We start from the raw sequence: 19,695 nt of genomic DNA on the forward strand, positions 1-19,695 counted from the left end.
TACCAAGAGTTTCTGCAACAGTTTTCTTGCTTGAAGCAGAGCATATGTGTTTCCTTTTCCCCTATATTCCTTTCGTTGGTGTGTTCGACTGCAACCTAGCGTAAAAGTGCTAATGAAAGGAACGCCAGTGCATCGCCCGCACAGTGCCCTCGTGGCCTAACGGATAAGGCATCGGTCTCCTAAACCGGGGATTTCAAGTTCGATTCCCGCCGAGGGTAGGCTCTTTTTTTTCATTCACAGAGATGGTTTCTGCTAAAGTTTTCTTGCTAGAAGCAAAGAATATGCGCTTCTTTTCCCCTATAATCCTTTCGGTGTTGTGTTCTACTGTAACCTAAAGTAAAAGCGCTAATGAAAGAAACGCCAGTGCCTCATCCGCACATCGCCTTCGTGGCCTAACGAGTAAGGCATGGGTCTTCTAAACCGGGGATTGCGGGTTCGAGTCCCGCCGAGGGTGGGTTATCCTTTTTTACTAACAAAGGGTCTCTCCCACAGTTTTCTTGCTTGAAGCAAAGGATGTGCATTTCCCTTTCTCCCATATTAACTTCGATGGTGTGTTCTACTGTAACCTAAATTAAAAGCGCTAATGAAAGGAACGCCAGTGCTTCAATCGCACATTTGCTCTGTTGGCCTAACGGATAAGGCATTGGTCTTCTTAACCGGGGATCGCGGGTTTGAGTCCCGCCGAGTGTGGGTTATCCTTTTTCATTACCAAAGGTTTCTGCTACAGTCTTCTTGCTTGAAGCAAAGCATATGCGTTTCCTTTTCACCTATATTCCTTTCGATGGTGTGTTTTACTGTAACCTAGAGTAAACGCGCTAATGAAAAGAACGCTAGTGCATCGCTCGCACATCGCCCTCGAGGCCTAAAGAATAAGGCATCGGTCTTCTAAACCGGGGATGGCGGGTTCATGTCCTGCCGGGGGTGGGTGATTCTTTTTCATTAACAAAAGGGGTTTTTGCTACACTTTTCTTGCTTGAAGCAAAGCATATGCGTTTCCTTTTCCCTTATATTTCTTTGGATGATGTGTTCTAATGCAACCTAGAGTAAAAGCGCTAATGAAAGGAACGCCAGTGCACCGCCCGCTATCGCCCACGTGGCCTAACGGATAAGGCATCGGTCTTCTAAACCGGGGACTGCGGGTTCAAATCCCGCCGACGTTGGGATATCCTTTTTCATTACCAAAGGGTTTGTGCTACAGTTTTGTTGCTTGAACCAAAGCATGTGCATTTCTCTTTCTCCTATATTCCTTTCGATGGTGTGTTCTATTGTAACCTAAAGTAAAAGCGCTAATGAAATGAACGCCCGTGCATCGCTCGCCCATTGCCCTCGTGGCCTAACGGATAAGGCATCGGTCTCCTAAACCGGGGATGGCGGGGTCGAGTCCCGCCGAGGGTGGGATATTCTTTTTCATTAACAAAGGGTTTCTGCTACAGTTTTCTTGCTTGAAGCAAAGCTTATGCGCTTCTTTTCCCATATATTCCTTTCGATGTTGTGTTCTACTGTAACCTAGACTAAACGCGCTAATGAAAGGAACGCCAGTGCATCACTCGCACATCGGCTTCGTGTCCTAACGGATAAGACATCGGTGTTATAAACCGGGGACTGCGGGTGCCAGTCCCGCCGAGGGAGGTTATTTTTTTTCATTCACAGAAAAGCTTTCTGCTACAGTTTTCTTGCTTGAAGCAAATCATATGCGTTTACTTTTCCCCTATGTTCCATTGGATGATGTGTTCTAGTGTAACCTAGAGTAAATGTGCTAATGAAAACAACGCTAGTGCATCGCTCGCCCATCTCCCTCATGGCGTAACGAATAAGGCATCGGTCTTCTAAACGGGGGATTGCGGGTTCGAGTCCCGACGAGGGTGGATTATCCTTTTTTACTAACAAAGAGTTTCTCCCACAGTTTTCTTGCTTGAACCAAAGCATGTAATTTCCCTTTCTCCTATATTAATTTCGATGGTGTGTTCTACTGTAACCTTAAGTAAAAGCACTAATAAAACGAACGCCAGTGCATCAATCGCACATTGCTCTCTTGGCCTAACGAATAAGACATCGGGATTCTTAACCGGGGATGGCGGGTTCGAGTCCTGCCGAGGGTGGGTTATCCTTTTCATTACCAAGTGTTTGTGCTACAGTTTTCTTGCTTGAACCAAAGCATATGCATTTTCTTTTTCCTATATTCCTTTCGATTGTGTGTTTTACTGTAACCTAGAGTAAAAGCGCTAATGAAAGGAACGCCAGTGCATCGCTCGCAGATCGCCCTCGTGGCCTAACGGATAAGGCATCGGTCTCCTAAACCAGGGATAGAGGGGTCGAGTCCCGCGGAGGGTGGGTTATCCTTTTTATTAACAAAGAGTTTCTCCCAAAGTTTTCTTGCTTGAACCAAAGCATATGAATTTCCTTTTCCCCTATATTCCTTTCGAAGGTGGGTTCTACTGTAACCTAGAGTAAACGCGCTAATGAAAAGAACGCTAGTGCATCGCTCGCACATCGCCCTCATGGCCAAACAAATAAGGCATCGGTCTTCTAAACGGGGGATTGCGGGTTCGAGTCCCGCCGAGGGTGGGTTATCCTTTTTCATTAACAAAGGGTTTTGCTACAGTTTTCTTGCTTGAACAAAGCATATGCGTTTCCTTCTCCCCTATATTCCTTTCGATGTTGTGTTCTACTGTAACCTAGAGTAAACGCGCTAATGAAAGGAACACCAGTGCATCACTCGCACGTCGCCTTCGTGGCCTAACGGATAAGGCATCGGTCTTCTAAACCGGGAATTGCGGGTTCGAGTCCCGCCGAGGGTGGGTTATCTTTTTTTACTTACAAAGGGTTTCTCCCACAGTTTTCTGGCTTGAAGCAAAGCATGTGGATTTCCCTTTCTCCTATATTCCTTTCGATGGTGTGTTCGACTGCAATCTAGCGTAAAAGCGCTAATAGAAGGAACGCCAGTGCACCGCCCGCACAGCGCCGCGGTGGCCTAACGGATAAGGCATCGGTGTCCTAAACCGGGGATTGCGGGTTCGAGTCCCAACAACGGTGAGTTATTTTTTCAATTATCAAAGGGTTTGTGCTACAGTTTTCCAGCGTGAAGCAAAGAATATGCGTTTCCTTTTCCCCTATATTCCTTTCGATGGTGTGTTCTACTGCAACCTAGAGTAAAAGCGCTAATGAAAGGAACGCCAGTGCACCGCCCGCTATCGCCCACGTGGCCTAACGGATAAGGCATCGGTCTCCTAAACCGGGGACTGCGGGTTAGAGTCTCGCCAAGGTTGGGATATCCTTTTTCATTACCAAAGGGTTTGTGCTACAGTTTTTTTGCTTAAACCAAAGCATGCGCATTTCCATTTCTCCTATATTCCTTTCGATGGTGTGTTCGACTGCAACCTAGCGTAAAAGCGCTAATGAAAGGAACGCCAGTGCATTGCCCGCACAGCGCCCTCGTGGCCTAACGGATAAGGCATCGGTCTCCTAAACCGGGGATTTCAAGTTCGAGTCCCGCCGAGGGTAGGTTCTTTTTTTCATTCACAGAAATGGTTTCTGCTAAAGTTTTCTTGCTTGAAGCAAAGCATATGCGCTTCTTTTTCCCTATATTCCTTTTGATGTTGTGTTCTACTGCAACCTAGAGTAAAAGCGCTAATGAAAGGAACGCCAGTGCTTCAATCGCACATTTGCTCTCTTGGCCTAACGGATAAGGCATTGGTCTTCTTAACCGGGGATTGCGGGTTTGAGTCCCGCCGAGTGTGGGTTATTCTTTTTCATTACCAAAGGTTTCTGCTACAGTTTTCTTGCTTGAAGCAAAGCTTATGCGTTTCCTTTTCCCCTAAATTCCTTTCGATGGTGTGTTCTGCAGTAACCTAGAGTAAAAGTGCTAATGAAGGGAAAGCCAGTGCACCGCGCGCTATCGCCCACGTGGCCTAACGGATAAGGCATCGGTCTTCTAAACCGAGGACTGCGGGTTCGAGTCTCGCCGAGGTTGGGATATCCTTTTTCATTACCAAAGGGTTTGTGCTACAGTTTTCTTGCTTGAACCAAAGCATGTGCATTTCCTTTTCTCCTATATTTCTTTCGATGGTGTGTTCTATTGTAATCTAAAGTAAAAGCGCTAATGAAAGGAACGCCAGTGCATCACTCGCATATCGCCTTCGTGGCCTAACATAAGGCATCAGTCTTCTAAACCGGGAGTTGCGAGTTCGAGTCCCGCCGAGGGTGGGTTATCCTTTTTTACTAACAAAGGGTTTCTCCCACAGTTTTCTTGCTTGGACCAAAGCATATGCATTTTCTTTTCGCCCATATTCCTTTCGATTGTGTGTTTTACTGTAACCTAGAGTAAAAGCGCTAATGAAAGGAACGCCAGTGCATCGCTCGCGCATCGCCCTCGTGCCCTAACGGATAAGGCATCGGTCTCCTAAACCGGGGATGGCGGGTTCGAGTCCTGCCGTGTGTGGGTGATCCTTTCTCATTAACAAAAGGGGTTTTTGCTACACTTTTCTTGTTGAAGCAAAGCATATGCGTTTCCTTTTCCCCTATATTTCTTTGAATGATGTGTTCTATTGCAACCTAGAGTAAAAGCGCTAATAAAAGGAACGCCAGTGCATCACTCGCACATCGCTCTCGTGGGTTAACGGATAAGGCATCGGTCTCCTAGACCGGGGATTGCGGGTTCGAGTCCCGCCAAGGGTGGGTTATTCTTTTTCATTAACAAAGGGTCTCTGCTACAGTTTTCTTGTATGAAGCAAAGCATGTGCGCTCCTTTTCTCCTATATTCCTTTCGATGGTGTGTTTTACTGTAACCTAGAGTAAACGCGCTAATGAAAAGAACGATAGTGCATCGCTCGCACATCGCCCTCGTGGCCTAACAAATAAGGCATCGGTCTTCTAAACGGGGGATTGCGGGTTCGAGTCCCGCCGAGGGTGGGTTATTCCTTTTCATTAACAAAGGGTTTCTGCTACAGTTTTCTTGCTTGAACCAAAGCATGTGCATTTCCCTTTCTCCTATATTACTTTAGGTGGTGTGTTCTACTGTAACCTAAAGTAAAAGCGCTAATGAGAGGAACGCCAGTGCATCAATCGCACATTTGCTCTCTTGGCCTAACGGTTAAGGCATCGGTCTTCTTAACCGGGAATTGCGGGTTTGAGTCCCGCCGAGTGTGGGTTATCCTTTTTCATTGCCAAAGGTTTCTGCTACAGTTTTCTTGCTTGAAGCAAAGCTTATGCGTTTCCTTTTCCCCTATATTCATTTCGATGGTGTGTTCTACAGTTACCTAGAGTAAAAGTGCTAATGAAAGGAACGCCAGTGCATCGCACGCACATCGCCTTCGTGGCCTAACGGATAAGGCATCGGTGTCCTAATCCGGAGATTGCGGGTTCGAGTCCCAACAACGGTGAGTTATTCTTTTCAATTAACAAAGGGTTTGTGCTACAGTTTTCCTGCGTGAAGCAAAGAATATGCGTTTCCTTTTCTCCTATATTCCTTTCGATGTTGTGTTCTACTGTAACCTAGTGTAAACGCGCTAATGAAGGGAACGCCAGTGCATCACTCGGCATCAGACTTCTAAACCGGGAATTGCGTGTTTGAGTCCCGCCGAGGGTGGGTTATCCTTTTTTACTAACAGAGGGTTTCTCCCACAGTTTTCTTGCTTGAACCAAAGCATATGCATTTTCTTTTTCCTATATTCCTTTCGATTGTGTGTTTTACTGTAACCTAGAGTAAAAGCGCTAATGAAAGGAACGCCAGTGCAACACTCGCACATCGCTCTCGTGGCCTAAAGGATAAGGCATCGGTCTTCTAAACCGGGGACTGCGGGTTCGAGTCCCTAGGAGGGAGGTTATTTTTTTTTCATTCACAGAAAAGCTTTCTGCTACAGTTTTCTTGCTTGAAGCAAATCATATGCGTTTCCTTTTCCCCTATGTTCCTTTGGATGATGTGTTCTATGGTAACCTAGAGTAAACGTGCTAATGAAAAGAACGCTAGTGCATCGCTCGCACATCTCCCTCATGGCATAACGGATAAGGCATCGGTCTCCTAAACCGGGGATGGCGGGGTCGAGTCCCACCGAGGGCGGGATATTCTTTTTCATTAACAAAGGGTTTCTGCCACAGTTTTCTTGCTTGAAGCAAAGCATGTGGATTTCCCTTTTTCCTATATTCCTTTCAATGGTGCGTTTTACTGTAACCTAAATTAAAAGCGCAAATGAAAGGAACGCCAGTGCATCGCTCGCACATCGCCCTCGTGGCCTAACAGATAAGGCATCGGTCTTCTAAACCGGGGTTTGCGGGTTCGAGTCCCGCCGAGGGTGGGTTATCCTTTTTCAATACCAAGAGTTTCTGCAACAGTTTTCTTGCTTGAAGCAGAGCATATGTGTTTCCTTTTCCCCTATATTCCTTTCGATGGTGTGTTCGACTGCAACCTAGCGTAAAAGCGCTAATGAAAGGAACGCCAGTGCATCGCACGCACATCGCCTTCGTGGCCTAACATAAGGCATCAGTCTTCTAAACCGGGAGTTGCGGGTTCGAGTCCCGCCGAGGTTGGGTTATCCTTTTTTATTACCAATGGTTTGTGCTACAGTTTTCTTGCTTGAAGCAAAGCATGTGGATTTCCCTTTCTCCTATATTCCTTTCGATGGTGAGTTCTACTGTAACCTAAATTAAAAGCGCTAATGAAAGGAACGCCAGTGCATCGCTCGCACATCGCCCTCGTGGCCTAACGGATAAGGCATCGGTCTTCTAAACCGGGGTTTGCGGGTTCGAGTCCCGCCGAGGGTGGGTTATCCTTTTTCAATACCAAGAGTTTCTGCAACAGTTTTCTTGCTTGAAGCAGAGCATATGTGTTTCCTTTTCCCCTATATTCCTTTCGTTGGTGTGTTCGACTGCAACCTAGCGTAAAAGTGCTAATGAAAGGAACGCCAGTGCATCGCCCGCACAGTGCCCTCGTGGCCTAACGGATAAGGCATCGGTCTCCTAAACCGGGGATTTCAAGTTCGATTCTCGCCGAGGGTAGGCTCTTTTTTTCATTCACAGAGATGGTTTCTGCTAAAGTTTTCTTGCTAGAAGCAAAGAATATGCGCTTCTTTTCCCCTATAATCCTTTCGGTGTTGTGTTCTACTGTAACCTAAAGTAAAAGCGCTAATGAAAGAAACGCCAGTGCCTCATCCGCACATCGCCTTCGTGGCCTAACGAGTAAGGCATGGGTCTTCTAAACCGGGGATTGCGGGTTCGAGTCCCGCCGAGGATGGGTTATCCTTTTTTACTAACAAAGGGTTTCTCCCACAGTTTTCTTGCTTGAAGCAAAGGATGTGCATTTCCCTTTCTCCCATATTAACTTCGATGGTGTGTTCTACTGTAACCTAAATTAAAAGCGCTAATGAAAGGAACGCCAGTGCTTCAATCGCACATTTGCTCTGTTGGCCTAACGGATAAGGCATTGGTCTCCTAAACCGGGGATCGCGGGGTCGAGTCCCGCCGAGTGTGGGTTATCCTTTTTCATTACCAAAGGTTTCTGCTACAGTTTTCTTGCTTCAAGCAAAGCATATGCGTTTCCTTTTCTCCTATATTCCTTTCGATGGTGTGTTTTACTGTAACCTAGAGTAAACGCGCTAATGAAAAGAACGCTAGTGCATCGCTCGCACATCGCCCTCGAGGCCTAAAGAATAAGGCATCGGTCTTCTAAACCGGGGATGGCGGGTTCATGTCCTGCCGGGGGTGGGTGATTCTTTTTCATTAACAAAAGGGGTTTCTGCTACAGTTTTCTTGCTTGAAGCAAAGCTTATGCGTTTACTTTTCCCCTATATTCATTTCGATGGTGTGTTCTACAGTAACCTAGAGTAAAAGTGCTAATGAAAGGAACGCCAGTGCATCGCTCGCACATCGCCCTCGTGGCCTAACGGATAAGGCATCGGAGTCCTAAACCGGGGATTGCGGGTTCGAGTCCCAACAACGGTGAGTTATTCTTTTCAATTAACAAAGGGTTTGTGCTACAGTTTTCGTGCGTGAAGCAAAGAATATACGTTTCCTTTTCTCCTATATTCCTTTCGATGGTGTGTTCTACTGCAACCTAGAGTAAAAGCGCTAATGAAGGGAACGCCAGTGCACCGCCCGCTATCGCCCACGTGGCCTAACGGATAAGGCATCAGTCTTCTAAACCGGGGACTGCGGGTTCGAATCCCGCCGACGTTGGGATATCCTTTTTCATTACCAAAGGGTTCGTGCTACAGTTTTGTTGCTTGAACCAAAGCATGTGCATTTCTCTTTCTCCAATATTCCTTTCGATGGTGTGTTCTATTGTAACCTAAAGTAATAGCGCTAATGAAAGGAACGCCCGTGCATCGCTCGCCCATTGCCCTCGTGGCCTAACGGATAAGGCATCGGTCTCCTAAACCGGGGATCGCGGGGTCGAGTCCCGCCGAGGGTGGGATATTCTTTTTCATTAACAAAGGGTTTCTGCTACAGTTTTCTTGCTTGAAGCAAAGCTTATGCGCTTCTTTTCCCATATATTCCTTTCGATGTTGTGTTCTACTGTAACCTAGACTAAACGCGCTAATGAAAGGAACGCCAGTGCATCACTCGCACATCGGCTTCGTGTCCTAACGGATAAGGCATCGCTCTTCTAAACCGGGGACTGCGGGTGCCAGTCCCGCCGAGGGAGGTTATTTTTTTTCATTCACAGAAAAGCTTTCTGCTACAGTTTTCTTGCTTGAAGCAAATCATATGCGTTTACTTTTCCCCTATGTTCCATTGGATGATGTGTTCTACTGTAACCTAGAGTAAATGTGCTAATGAAAACAACGCTAGTGCACCGCTCGCCCATCTCCCTCATGGCGTAACGAATAAGGCATCGGTCTTCTAAACGGGGGATTGCGGGTTCGAGTCCCGCCGAGGGTGGATTATCCTTTTTTACTAACAAAGAGTTTCTCCCACAGTTTTCTTGCTTGAACCAAAGCATGTGATTTCCCTTTCTCCTATATTAATTTCGATGGTGTGTTCTACTGTAACCTTAAGTAAAAGCGCTAATGAAACGAACGCCAGTGCATCAATCGCACATTGCTCTCGTGGCCTAAAGAATAAGACATCGGGATTCTTAACCGGGGATGGCGGGTTCGAGTCCTGCCGAGGGTGGGTTATCCTTTTCATTACCAAGTGTTTGTGCTACAGTTTTCTTGCTTGAACCAAAGCATATGCATTTTCTTTTTCCTATATTCCTTTCGATTGTGTGTTTTACTGTAACCTAGAGTAAAAGCGCTAATGAAAGGAACGCCAGTGCATCGCTCGCAGATCGCCCTCGTGGCCTAACGGATAAGGCATCGGTCTCCTAAACCAGGGATAGAGGGGTGGAGTCCCACCGAGGGTGGGATATTCTTTTTCATTAACAAAGGATTTCTGCCACAGTTTTCTTGCTTGCAGCAAAGCATATGCGTTTCCTTCTCCCCTATATTCCTTTCGATGTTGTGTTCTACTGTAACCTAGAGTAAACGCGCTAATGAAAGGAACACCAGTGCATCACTCGCACGTCGCCTTCGTGGCCTAACGGATAAGGCATCGGTCTTCTAAACCGGGAATTGCGGGTTCGAGTCCCGCCAAGGGTGGGTTATCTTTTTTTACTAACAAAGGGTTTCTCCCACAGTTTTCTGGCTTGAAGCAAAGCATGTGGATTTCCCTTTCTCCTATATTCCTTTCGATGGTGTGTTCGACTGCAATCTAGCGTAAAAGCGCTAATAGAAGGAACGCCAGTGCATCGCCCGCACAGCGCCCTCGTGGCCTATCGGATAAGGCATCGGTCTCCTAAACCGGCGATTTCAAGTTCGAGTCCCGCCGAGGGTAGGTTCTTTTTTTCATTCAAAGAAATGATTTCTGCTAAAGGTTTCTTGCTAGAAGCAAAGCATATGCGCTTCTTTTCCCCTATAATCCTTTCGATGTTGTGTTCTACTGTAACCTAAAGTAAAAGCGCTAATGAAAGGAGCGCCAGTGCATCATCCGCACATCGCCTTCGTGGCCTAACGGATAAGGCATGGGTCTTCTAAACCGGGGATTGCGGGTTCGAGTCCCGCCGAGGGTGGGTTATCCTTCTTTACTAACAAAGGGTTTCTCCCACACTTTTCTTGCCTGAACCAAGGCATATGCATTTCCTTTTCGCCTATATTTCTTTCGATGGTGTGTTTTACTGTAACCTAGAGTAAAAGTGCTAATGAAAGGAACGCCAGTGCATCGGTCGCACATCGCCCTCATGGCCTAACGGATAAGGCATCGGTGTCCTAAACCGGGGATTGCGGGTTCGAGTCCCAACAACGGTGAGTTATTTTTCAATTATCAAAGGGTTTGTGCTACAGTTTTCCAGCGTGAAGCAAAGAATATGCGTTTCCTTTTCCCCTATATTCCTTTCGATGGTGTGTTCTACTGCAACCTAGAGTAAAAGCGCTAATGAAAGGAACGCCAGTGCACCGCCCGCTATCGCCCACGTGGCCTAACGGATAAAGCATCGGTCTCCTAAACCGGGGACTGCGGGTTAGAGTCTCGCCAAAGTTGGGATATCCTTTTTCATTACCAAAGGGTTTGTGCTACAGTTTTTTTGCTTAAACCAAAGCATGCGCATTTCCCTTTCTCCTATATTCCTTTCGATGGTGTGTTCGACTGCAACCTAGCGTAAAAGCGCTAATGAAAGGAACGCCAGTGCATTGCCCGCACAGCGCCCTCGTGGCCTAACGGATAAGGCATCGGTCTCCTAAACCGGGGATTTCAAGTTCGAGTCCCGCCAAGGGTAGGTTCTTTTTTTCATTCACAGAAATGGTTTCGCTAAAGTTTTCTTGCTTGAAGCAAAGCATATGCGCTTCTTTTTCCCTATATTCCTTTTGATGTTGTGTTCTACTGCAACCTAGAGTAAAAGCGCTAATGAAAGGAACGCCAGTGCTTCAATCGCACATTTGCTCTCTTGGCCTAACGGATAAGGCATTGGTCTTCTTAACCGGGGATGGCGGGTTTGAGTCCCGCCGAGTGTGGGTTATCCTTTTTCATTACCAAAGGTTTCTGCTACAGTTTTCTTGCTTGAAGCAAAGCTTATGCGTTTCCTTTTCCCCTATATTCCTTTCGATGGTGTGTTCTGCAGTAACCTAGAGTAAAAGTGCTAATGAAGGGAAAGCCAGTGCACCGCCCGCTATCGCTCATGTGGCCTAACGGATAAGGCATCGGTCTTCTAAACCGAGGACTGCGGGTTCGAGTCTCGCCGAGGTTGGGATATCCTTTTTCATTACCAAAGGGTTTGTGCTACAGTTTTCTTGCTTGAACCAAAGCATGTGCATTTCCCTTTCTCCTATATTTCTTTCGATGGTGTGTTCTATTGTAATCTAAAGTAAAAGCGCTAATGAAAGGAACGCCAGTGCATCACTCGCATATCGCCTTCGTGGCCTAACATAAGGCATCAGTCTTCTAAACCGGGAGTTGCGAGTTCGAGTCCCGCCGAGGGTGGGTTATCCTTTTTTACTAACAAAGGGTTTCTCCCACAGTTTTCTTGCTTGAACCAAAGCATATGCATTTTCTTTTCCCCCATATTCCTTTCGATTGTGTGTTTTACTGTAACCTAGAGTAAAAGCGCTAATGAAAGGAACGCCAGTGCATCGCTCGCGCATCGCCCTCGTGGCCTAACGGATAAGGCATCGGTCTCCTAAACCGGGGATGGCGGGTTCGAGTCCTGCCGGGTGTGGGTGATCCTTTTTCATTAACAAAAGGGGTGTTTGCTACACTTTTCTTGCTTGAAGCAAAGCATATGCGTTTCCTTTTCTCCTATATTCCTTTCGATGGTGTGTTTTACTGTAACCTAGAGTAAACACGCTAATGAAAAGAACGATAGTGCATCGCTCGCACATCGCCCTCGTGGCCTAACAAATAAGGCATCGGTCTTCTAAACGGGGGATTGCGGGTTCGAGTCCCTCCGAGGGTGGGTTATTCCTTTTCATTAACAAAGGGTTTCTGCTACAGTTTTCTTGCTTGAACCAAAGCATGTGCATTTCCCTTTCTCCTATATTACTTTCGGTGGTGTGTTCTACTGTAACCTAAAGTAAAAGCGCTAATGAGAGGAACGCCAGTGCGTCAATCGCACATTTGCTCTCTTGGCCTAACGGTTAAGGCATCGGTCTTCTTAACCGGGAATTGCAGGTTTGAGTCCCGCCGAGTGTGGGTTATCCTTTTTTATTGCCAAAGGTTTCTGCTACAGTTTTCTTGCTTGAAGCAAAGCTTATGCGTTTCCTTTTCCCCTACATTCATTTCGATGGTGTGTTCTACAGGAACCTAAAGTAAAAGTGGTAATGAAAGGAACGCCAGTGCATCGCTCGCACATCGCCCTCGTGGCCTAACGGATAAGGCATCGGTGTCCTAAACCGGGGATTGCGGGTTCGAGTCCCAACAACGGTGAGTTATTCTTTTCAATTAACAAAGGGTTCGTGCTACAGTTTTCCTGCGTGAAGCAAAGAATATGCGTTTCCTTTTCTCCTATATTCCTTTCGATGGTGTGTTCTACTGCAACCTAGAGTAAAAGCGCTAATGAAGGGAACGCCAGTGCACCGCCCGCTATCGCCCACGTGGCCTAACGGATAAGGCATCGGTCTTCTAAACCGGGGACGGCGGGTTCGAATCTCGCCGACGTTGGGATATCCTTTTTCATTACCAAAGGGTTTGTGCTACAGTTTTCTTGCTTGAACCAAAGCATGTGCATTTCACTTTCTCCTATATTCCTTTCGATGGTGTGTTCTATTGTAACCTAAAGTAAAAGCGCTAATGAAAGGAACGCCCGTGCATCGCTCGCCCATTGCCCTCGTGGCCTAACGGATAAGGCATCGATCTTCTTAACCGGTGATTGATGGTTCAAGTCCCGCAGAGTGTGGGTTATCCTTTTTCATTACCAAGGGTGTTTGCTACAGTTTTCTTGCTTGAAGCAAAGCATAAGCGTTTTCTTTTCTCCTATATTCCTTTCGATGGTGTGTTCTGCAGTAACGTAGAGTAAAAGCGCTAATGAAAGAAATGCCAGTGCATCGCTCGCACATCGCCCTCGTGGCCTAACGGATAAGGCATCGGTGTCCTAAACCGGGGATTGCGGGTTCGAGTCCCAACAACAGTGAGTTATTCTTTTCAATTAACAAAAGGTTTCTGCTACAGTTTTCTTGCTTGAAGCAAAGCTTATGCGCTTCTTTTCCCCTATATTCCTTTCGATGTTGTGTTCTACTGAAACCTATAGTAAACGCGCTAATGAAAGGAACGCCAGTGCATCGCTCGCACATCGCCCTCGTTGCCTAACAAATAAGGCATCGGTCTTTTAAACGGGAGATATCGGGTTCGAGTCCCGCCGAGGGTGGGTTTTTCTTTTTCATTAAGAAAGGGTTTCTGCTACAGTTTTCTTGCTTGAACCAAAGCATGTGCATTTCCCTTTCTCCTATATTAATTTCGATGGTGTGTTCTACTGTAACCTAAAGTAAAAGCGCTAATAAGAGGAACGCCAGTGCATCAATCGCACATTTGCTCTCTTGGCCTAACGGCTAAGGCATCGGTCTTCTTAACCGGGGATGGCGGGTTCGAGTCCCGCCGAGTGTGGGTTATCCTTTTTTACTAACAAAGGGTTTCTCCCACAGTTTTCTTGCTTGAACCAAAGCATATGCATTTTCTTTTCGCCTATATTCCTTTCGATTGTGTGTTTTACTGTAACCTAGAGTAAAAGCGCTAATGAAAGGAACGCCAATGCATCGCTCGCACATCGCCCTCTTGGCCTAACGGATAAGGCATCGGTCTCCTAAACAGGGGATGGCGGGGTCGAGTCCCACCAAGGGTGAGTTATTCTTTTTCATTAACAAAGGGTTTGTGCTACAGTTTTCTTCCATGAAGCAAAGCATATGCGTTTCCTTTTCCACTATATTCCTTTCGTTGGTGTGTTCTACTGCAACCTAGAGTAAAAGCGCTAATGAAAGGAACGCCAGTGCACCGCCCACTATCGCTATCATGGCCTAACGGATAAGGCATCGGTCTCCTAAACCGGGGATTGCGGGTTCGAGTCCCGCCGAGGGTGGGTTACTCTTTTTCATTAACAAAGGGTTTGTGCTACAGTTTTCTTGCTTGAAGCAAAACATATGCGTTTCCTTTTCCCCTATATTCCTTTGGAAGATGTGTTCTACTGCAACCTAGAGTAAAAGCGCTAATGAAAGGAACGCCAGTGCTTCACTCGCACATCGCCCTCATGGCCTAACGGATAAGGCATCGGTCTCCTGAACCGGGGATTGCGGGTTCGAGTCCTACCAACGGTGGAATATTCTTTCTCATTACCAAGGGTTTCTGGTACAGTTTTCTTGCTTGAAGCAAAGCATCTGCGTTTCCTTTTCCCCTATATTCCTTTCAATGGTGGGTTCTACAGTAACCTAGAGTAAACGTGCTAATGAAAGGAACGCTAGTGCATCGCTCGCACATCGCCATCGTGGCCTAACGGATAAGGCATTGGTCTCCTAAACCGGGGATTGCGGGTTCGAGTCCACCAAGGGGGTGAGTTATTCTTTTTCATTAACAAAGGGTTTGTGCTACAGTTTTCTTGCGTGAAGCAAAGCATATGTGTTCCCTTTTCCCCCAAATTTCTTTAGTTGGTGTGTTCTACTGCAACCTAGAGTAAAAGCGCTAATGAAAGGAACGCCAGTGCACCGCCCACTACCCCCTTGTGGCCTAACGGATAAGGCATCTTTCTCCTAAACCGGGTACTGCGGGTTCGAGTCCCGCCGAGGTTGGGATATTCTTTTTCATTACCAAAGGGTTTGTGCTACAGTTTTCTTGCTTGAAGCAAATCATATGCGTTTCCTTTTCCCCTATATTCCTTTAGATGATGTGTTCTTCTGTAACCTAGAGTAAACGCGCTAATGAAAAGAACGCTAGTGCATCGCTCGCACATCGCCCTAATGGCCTAACGGATAAGGCGTCGGTCTCATAAACCGGGGATTGCGGGTTCGAGTCCCGCGGAGGGTGGGTTATACTTTTTCATTAACAAAGGGTTTCTCCCACAATTTTCTTGCTTGAACCAAAGCATATGCATTTCTATTTCCCCTATATTCCTTTCGATGGTGTGTTCTACTGCAACCTAGAGTAAAAGCGCTAATGAAAGGAACGCCAGTGCATCGCCCGCACATCGTCCTCGTGGCCTAATGGACAAGGCATCGGTCTCATAAACCGGGGTTTGCGGGTTCGAGTCCCGCGGAGGGTGGGTTATACTTTTTCAATAACAAAGGGTTTCTCCCACAGTTTTCTTGCTTGAAGCAAAGCATAAGCGTTTCCTTTTCTCCTATATTCCTTTCGATGGTGTGCTACAGTAACGTAGAGTAAAAGCGCTAATGAAAAAAACGCCAGTGCATCGCTCGCACATCGCCCTCGTGGCCTAACGGATAAGGCATCGGTCTTCTAAACCGGGGATTGCGGGTTCGAGTCCCGTCGAGGGTGGGTTATCCTTTTTTACTAACAAAGGGTTTCTCCCACAGTTTTCTTGCTTGAACCCAAGCATATGCATTTCCCTTTCCCCTATATTCCTTTCGATTGTGTGTTTTACTGTAACCTGGAGTAAAAGCGCTAATGAAAGGAACGCCAGTGCATCGGTCGCACTTCGCTCTTGTGGCCTAACGAATAAGGCATCGGTCTTCTAGTCCGGGGATGGCGGGTTCGAGTCCTGCCGGGAGTGGGTGATCCTTTTTCAATAACAAAAGGGTTTCTCCTACAATTTTCTTGCTTGAAGCAAAGCATATGCGTTTCCTTTTCCCCTATATTTCTTTGGATAATGTGTTCTATTGCAACCTAGAGTAAAAGCGCCAATGAAACGAACGCCAGTGCATCACTCGCACATCGCCCTCGTGGCCTAACGGATAAGGCATCGGTCTTCTTAACCGGGGATGGCGGGTTCGAGTCCCGCCGAGTGTGGGGTATCCTTTTTTACTAACAAAGGGTTTCTCCCACAGTTTTCTTGCTTGAACCAAAGCATATGCATTTTCTTTTCGCCTATATTCCTTTCGATTGTGTGTTTTACTGTAACCTAGAGTAAAAGCGCTAATGAAAGGAACGCCAATGCATCGCTCGCACATCGCCCTCGTGGCCTAACGGATAAGGCATCGGTCTCCTAAACAGGGGATGGCGGGGTCGAGTCCCACCAAGGGTGAGTTATTCTGTTTCATTAACAAAGGGTTTGTGCTACAGTTTTCTTCCGTGAAGCAAAGCATATGCGTTTCCTTTTCCACTATATTCCTTTCGTTGGTGTGTTCTACTGCAACCTAGAGTAAAAGCGCTAATGAAAGGAACGCCAGTGCACCGCCCACTATCGCTATCATGGCCTAACGGATAAGGCATCGGTCTCCTAAACCGGGGATTGCGGGTTCGAGTCCCGACGAGGGTGGGTTACTCTTTTTCATTAACAAAGGGTTTGTGCTACAGTTTTCTTGCTTGAAGCAAAGCATATGCGTTTCCTTTTCCCCTATATTCCTTTGGAAGATGTGTTCTACTGCAACCTAGAGTAAAAGCGCTAATGAAAGGAACGCCAGTGCTTCACTCGCACATCGCCCTCATGGCCTAACGGATAAGGCATCGGTCTCCTGAACCGGGGATTGCGGGTTCGAGTCCTACCAACGGTGGAATATTCTTTCTCATTACCAAGGGTTTCTGCTACAGTTTTCTTGCTTGAAGCAAAGCATCTGCGTTTCCTTTTCCCCTATATTCCTTTCGATGGTGGGTTCTACAGTAACCTAGAGTAAACGTGCTAATGAAAGGAACGCTAGTGCATCGCTCGCACATCGCCATCGTGGCCTAACGGATAAGGCATTGGTCTCCTAAACCGGGGATTGCGGGTTCGAGTCCACCAAGGGTGAGTTATTCTTTTTCATTAACAAAGGGTTTGTGCTACAGTTTTCTTGCGTGAAGCAAAGCATATGTGTTCCCTTTTCCCCTAAATTTCTTTCGTTGGTGTGTTCTACTGCAACCTAGAGTAAAAGCGCTAATGAAAGGAACGCCAGTGCACCGCCCACTACCCCCTTGTGGCCTAACGGATAAGGCATCTTTCTCCTAAACCGGGTACTGCGGGTTCGAGTCCCGCCGAGGTTGGGATATTCTTTTTCATTACCAAAGGGTTCGTGCTACAGTTTTCTTGCTTGAAGCAAATCATATGCGTTTCCTTTTCTCCTATATTCCTTTAGATGATGTGTTCTTCTGTAACCTAGAGTAAACGCGCTAATGAAAAGAACGCTAGTGCATCGCTCGCACATCGCCCTAATGGCCTACCGGATAAGGCGTCGGTCTCATAAACCGGGGATTGCGGGTTCGAGTCCCGCGGAGGGTGGGTTATACTTTTTCATTAACAAAGGGTTTCTCCCACAATTTTCTTGCTTGAACCAAAGCATATGCATTTCTATTTCCCCTATATTCCTTTCGATGGTGTTTTCTACTGCAACCTAGAGTAAAAGCGCTAATGAAAGGAACGCCAGTGCATCGCCCGCACATCGTCCTCGTGGCCTAACGGATAAGGCATCGGTCTCGTAAACCGGGGTTTGCGGGTTCGAGTCCCGCGGAGGGTGGGTTATACTTTTTCAATAACAAAGGGTTTCTCCCACAGTTTTCTTGCTTGAACCAAAGCATATGCATTTCCATTTCCCCTATATTCCTTTCGATGTTGTGTTCTACAGTAACCTAGAGTAAACGCGCTAAGGAAAGTAACGCCAGTGCATCACTCGCACATCGCATTCGTGGCCTAACGAATAAGGCATCGGTCTTCTAAACCGGGGATTGCGGGTTCGAGTCCCGTCGAGGGTGGGTTATCCTTTTTTACTAACAAAGGGTTTCTCCCACAGTTTTCTTGCTTGAACCCAAGCATATGCATTTCCCTTTCCCCATATATTCCTTTCGATTGTGTGTTTTACTGTAACCTGGAGTAAAAGCGCTAATGAAAGGAACGCCAGTGCATCGGTCGCACTTCGCTCTTGTGGCCTAACGAATAAGGCATCGGTCTTCTAGTCCGGGGATGGCGGGTTCGAGTCCTGCCGGGGGTGGGTGATCCTTTTTCAATAACAAAAGGGTTTCTCCTACAATTTTCTTGCTTGAAGCAAAGCATATGCGTTTCCTTTTCCCCTATATTTCTTTGGATAATGTGTTCTATTGCAACCTAGAGTAAACGCGCTAATGAAAAGAACGCTAGTGCATCGCTCGCACATCGCCCTCGTGGCCTAAAAAAAAGGCATCGGTCTTCTAAACTGGGATTGCGGGTTCGAGTCCCGCCGAGGGTGTGTTATCCTTTTTCATTAACAAAGGGTTTCTGCTACAGTTTTCTTGCTTCAACCAAAGCATGTGCATTTCCCTTTCTCCTATGTTAATTTAAATGGTGTGTTCTACTGTAACCTAAAGTAAAAGCGCTAATGAAAGGGACGTTAGTGCGTCAATCGCACATTTCTTTCGTGGCCAAACGGATAAGGCATCGATCTTCTTAACCGTGGATTGATGGTTCAAGTCCCGCAGAGTGTGGGTTATCCTTTTTCATTACCAAGGGTGTTTGCTACAGTTTTCTTGCTTGAAGCAAAGCATAAGCGTTTTCTTTTCTCCTATATTCCTTTCGATGGTGTGTTCTACAGTAACGTAGAGTAAAAGCGCTAATGAAAGAAATGCCAGTGCATCGCTCGCACATCACCCTCGTGGCCTAACGGATAAGGCATCGGTCTCCTAAACCGGGGATTGCGGGTTCGAGTCCCGCCGAGGTTGGGATAACCTTTTTCATTACCAAAGGGTTTGTGCTAGAGTTTTCTTCCTTGAAGCAAATTATCTGCGTTTCCTTTTCCCCTATATTCCTTTGGATGATGTGTTCTACTGTAACCTAGAGTAAACGCGCTAATGGAAAGAACGCTAGTGCATTGCTCGCACATCGCCCTCTTGGCCTATCGAGTAAGGCATCGGTCTTCTAAACGGGGGATCGCGGATTCGTGTCCCGCCGAGGGTGGGTTATCCTTTTTCAATACCAAGGGTTTCTGCAACAGTTTTCTTGCTTGAAGCAGAGCATATGCGTTTCCTTTTCCCCTATATTCCTTTCGATGGTGCGTTCTACAGTAACCTAGAGTAAAAGTGCTGATGAAAGGAACGCCAGTGCATCGCTCGCCTATTGCCCTCGTGTCCTAACGGATAAGGCGTCGGACTTCTAAACCGGGGATTGCGGGTGCGAGTGCCGCCGAGGGTGGGTTATCCTTTTTCATTACCAAGGGTTTGAGCTACAGTTTTCTTGCTTGAAGCAAAGCATATGCGTTTCCTTTTCCCCTATATTCCTTTCGATGTTGCGTTCTACTGTAACAGAGAGTAAACGCGCTAATGAAAGGAACGCCAGTGCAACACTCGCACATCGCCTTCGTGGCCTAACGGATAAGGCATCGGTCTTCTAAACCGGGAATTTCGGGTTCGAGTCCCGCTGAGGGTGGGTTATATTTTTTCACTAACAAAGGGTTTCTCCCACAGTTTTCTTGCTTGAACCAAAGCATATGCAATTTCTTTTCCCCTATATTTCTTTCGATAGTGTGTTTTACTGTAACCTAGAGTAAAAGCGCTAATGAAAAGAACGCCAGTGCATCGCTCGCACATCACCCTCGTGGCCTAACGGATAAGGCATCGGTCTCCTATACCGGGGATGGCGGGGTCGAGTCCCGCCGAGGGTGAGATGTTTTTTTTTCATTATAAAGGGTTTCTGCTACA

General features: G+C 46.7%; 6 non-coding genes across 6 annotated transcripts; all 6 read left to right on the top strand.

Annotated features, from left to right (window-relative positions):
* Window positions 1–2,725: 2,725 nt before the first annotated feature.
* TRNAR-UCU (transfer RNA arginine (anticodon UCU)) lies at window positions 2,726–2,798 on the top strand. The gene has a single exon. It is a non-coding gene; the product is annotated as a tRNA-Arg (tRNA).
* Window positions 2,799–6,217: 3,419 nt separating this feature from the next.
* TRNAR-UCU (transfer RNA arginine (anticodon UCU)) lies at window positions 6,218–6,290 on the top strand. The gene has a single exon. It is a non-coding gene; the product is annotated as a tRNA-Arg (tRNA).
* Window positions 6,291–6,683: 393 nt separating this feature from the next.
* Window positions 6,684–6,756, top strand: TRNAR-UCU (transfer RNA arginine (anticodon UCU)). Its single transcript has one exon. It is a non-coding gene; the product is annotated as a tRNA-Arg (tRNA).
* Window positions 6,757–8,328: 1,572 nt separating this feature from the next.
* On the top strand, window positions 8,329–8,401 carry TRNAR-CCU (transfer RNA arginine (anticodon CCU)). The gene has a single exon. It is a non-coding gene; the product is annotated as a tRNA-Arg (tRNA).
* A 6,961-nt stretch (window positions 8,402–15,362) lies between these two features.
* On the top strand, window positions 15,363–15,435 carry TRNAR-UCU (transfer RNA arginine (anticodon UCU)). The gene has a single exon. It is a non-coding gene; the product is annotated as a tRNA-Arg (tRNA).
* Window positions 15,436–18,647: 3,212 nt separating this feature from the next.
* Window positions 18,648–18,720, top strand: TRNAR-CCU (transfer RNA arginine (anticodon CCU)). The gene has a single exon. It is a non-coding gene; the product is annotated as a tRNA-Arg (tRNA).
* The last annotated feature ends 975 nt before the right edge of the window (window positions 18,721–19,695 follow it).

Source organism: Rhipicephalus microplus, chromosome 2 (assembly GCF_043290135.1).
Source record: "Rhipicephalus microplus isolate Deutch F79 chromosome 2, USDA_Rmic, whole genome shotgun sequence".
Classification (NCBI taxonomy): domain Eukaryota; kingdom Metazoa; phylum Arthropoda; class Arachnida; order Ixodida; family Ixodidae; genus Rhipicephalus; species Rhipicephalus microplus.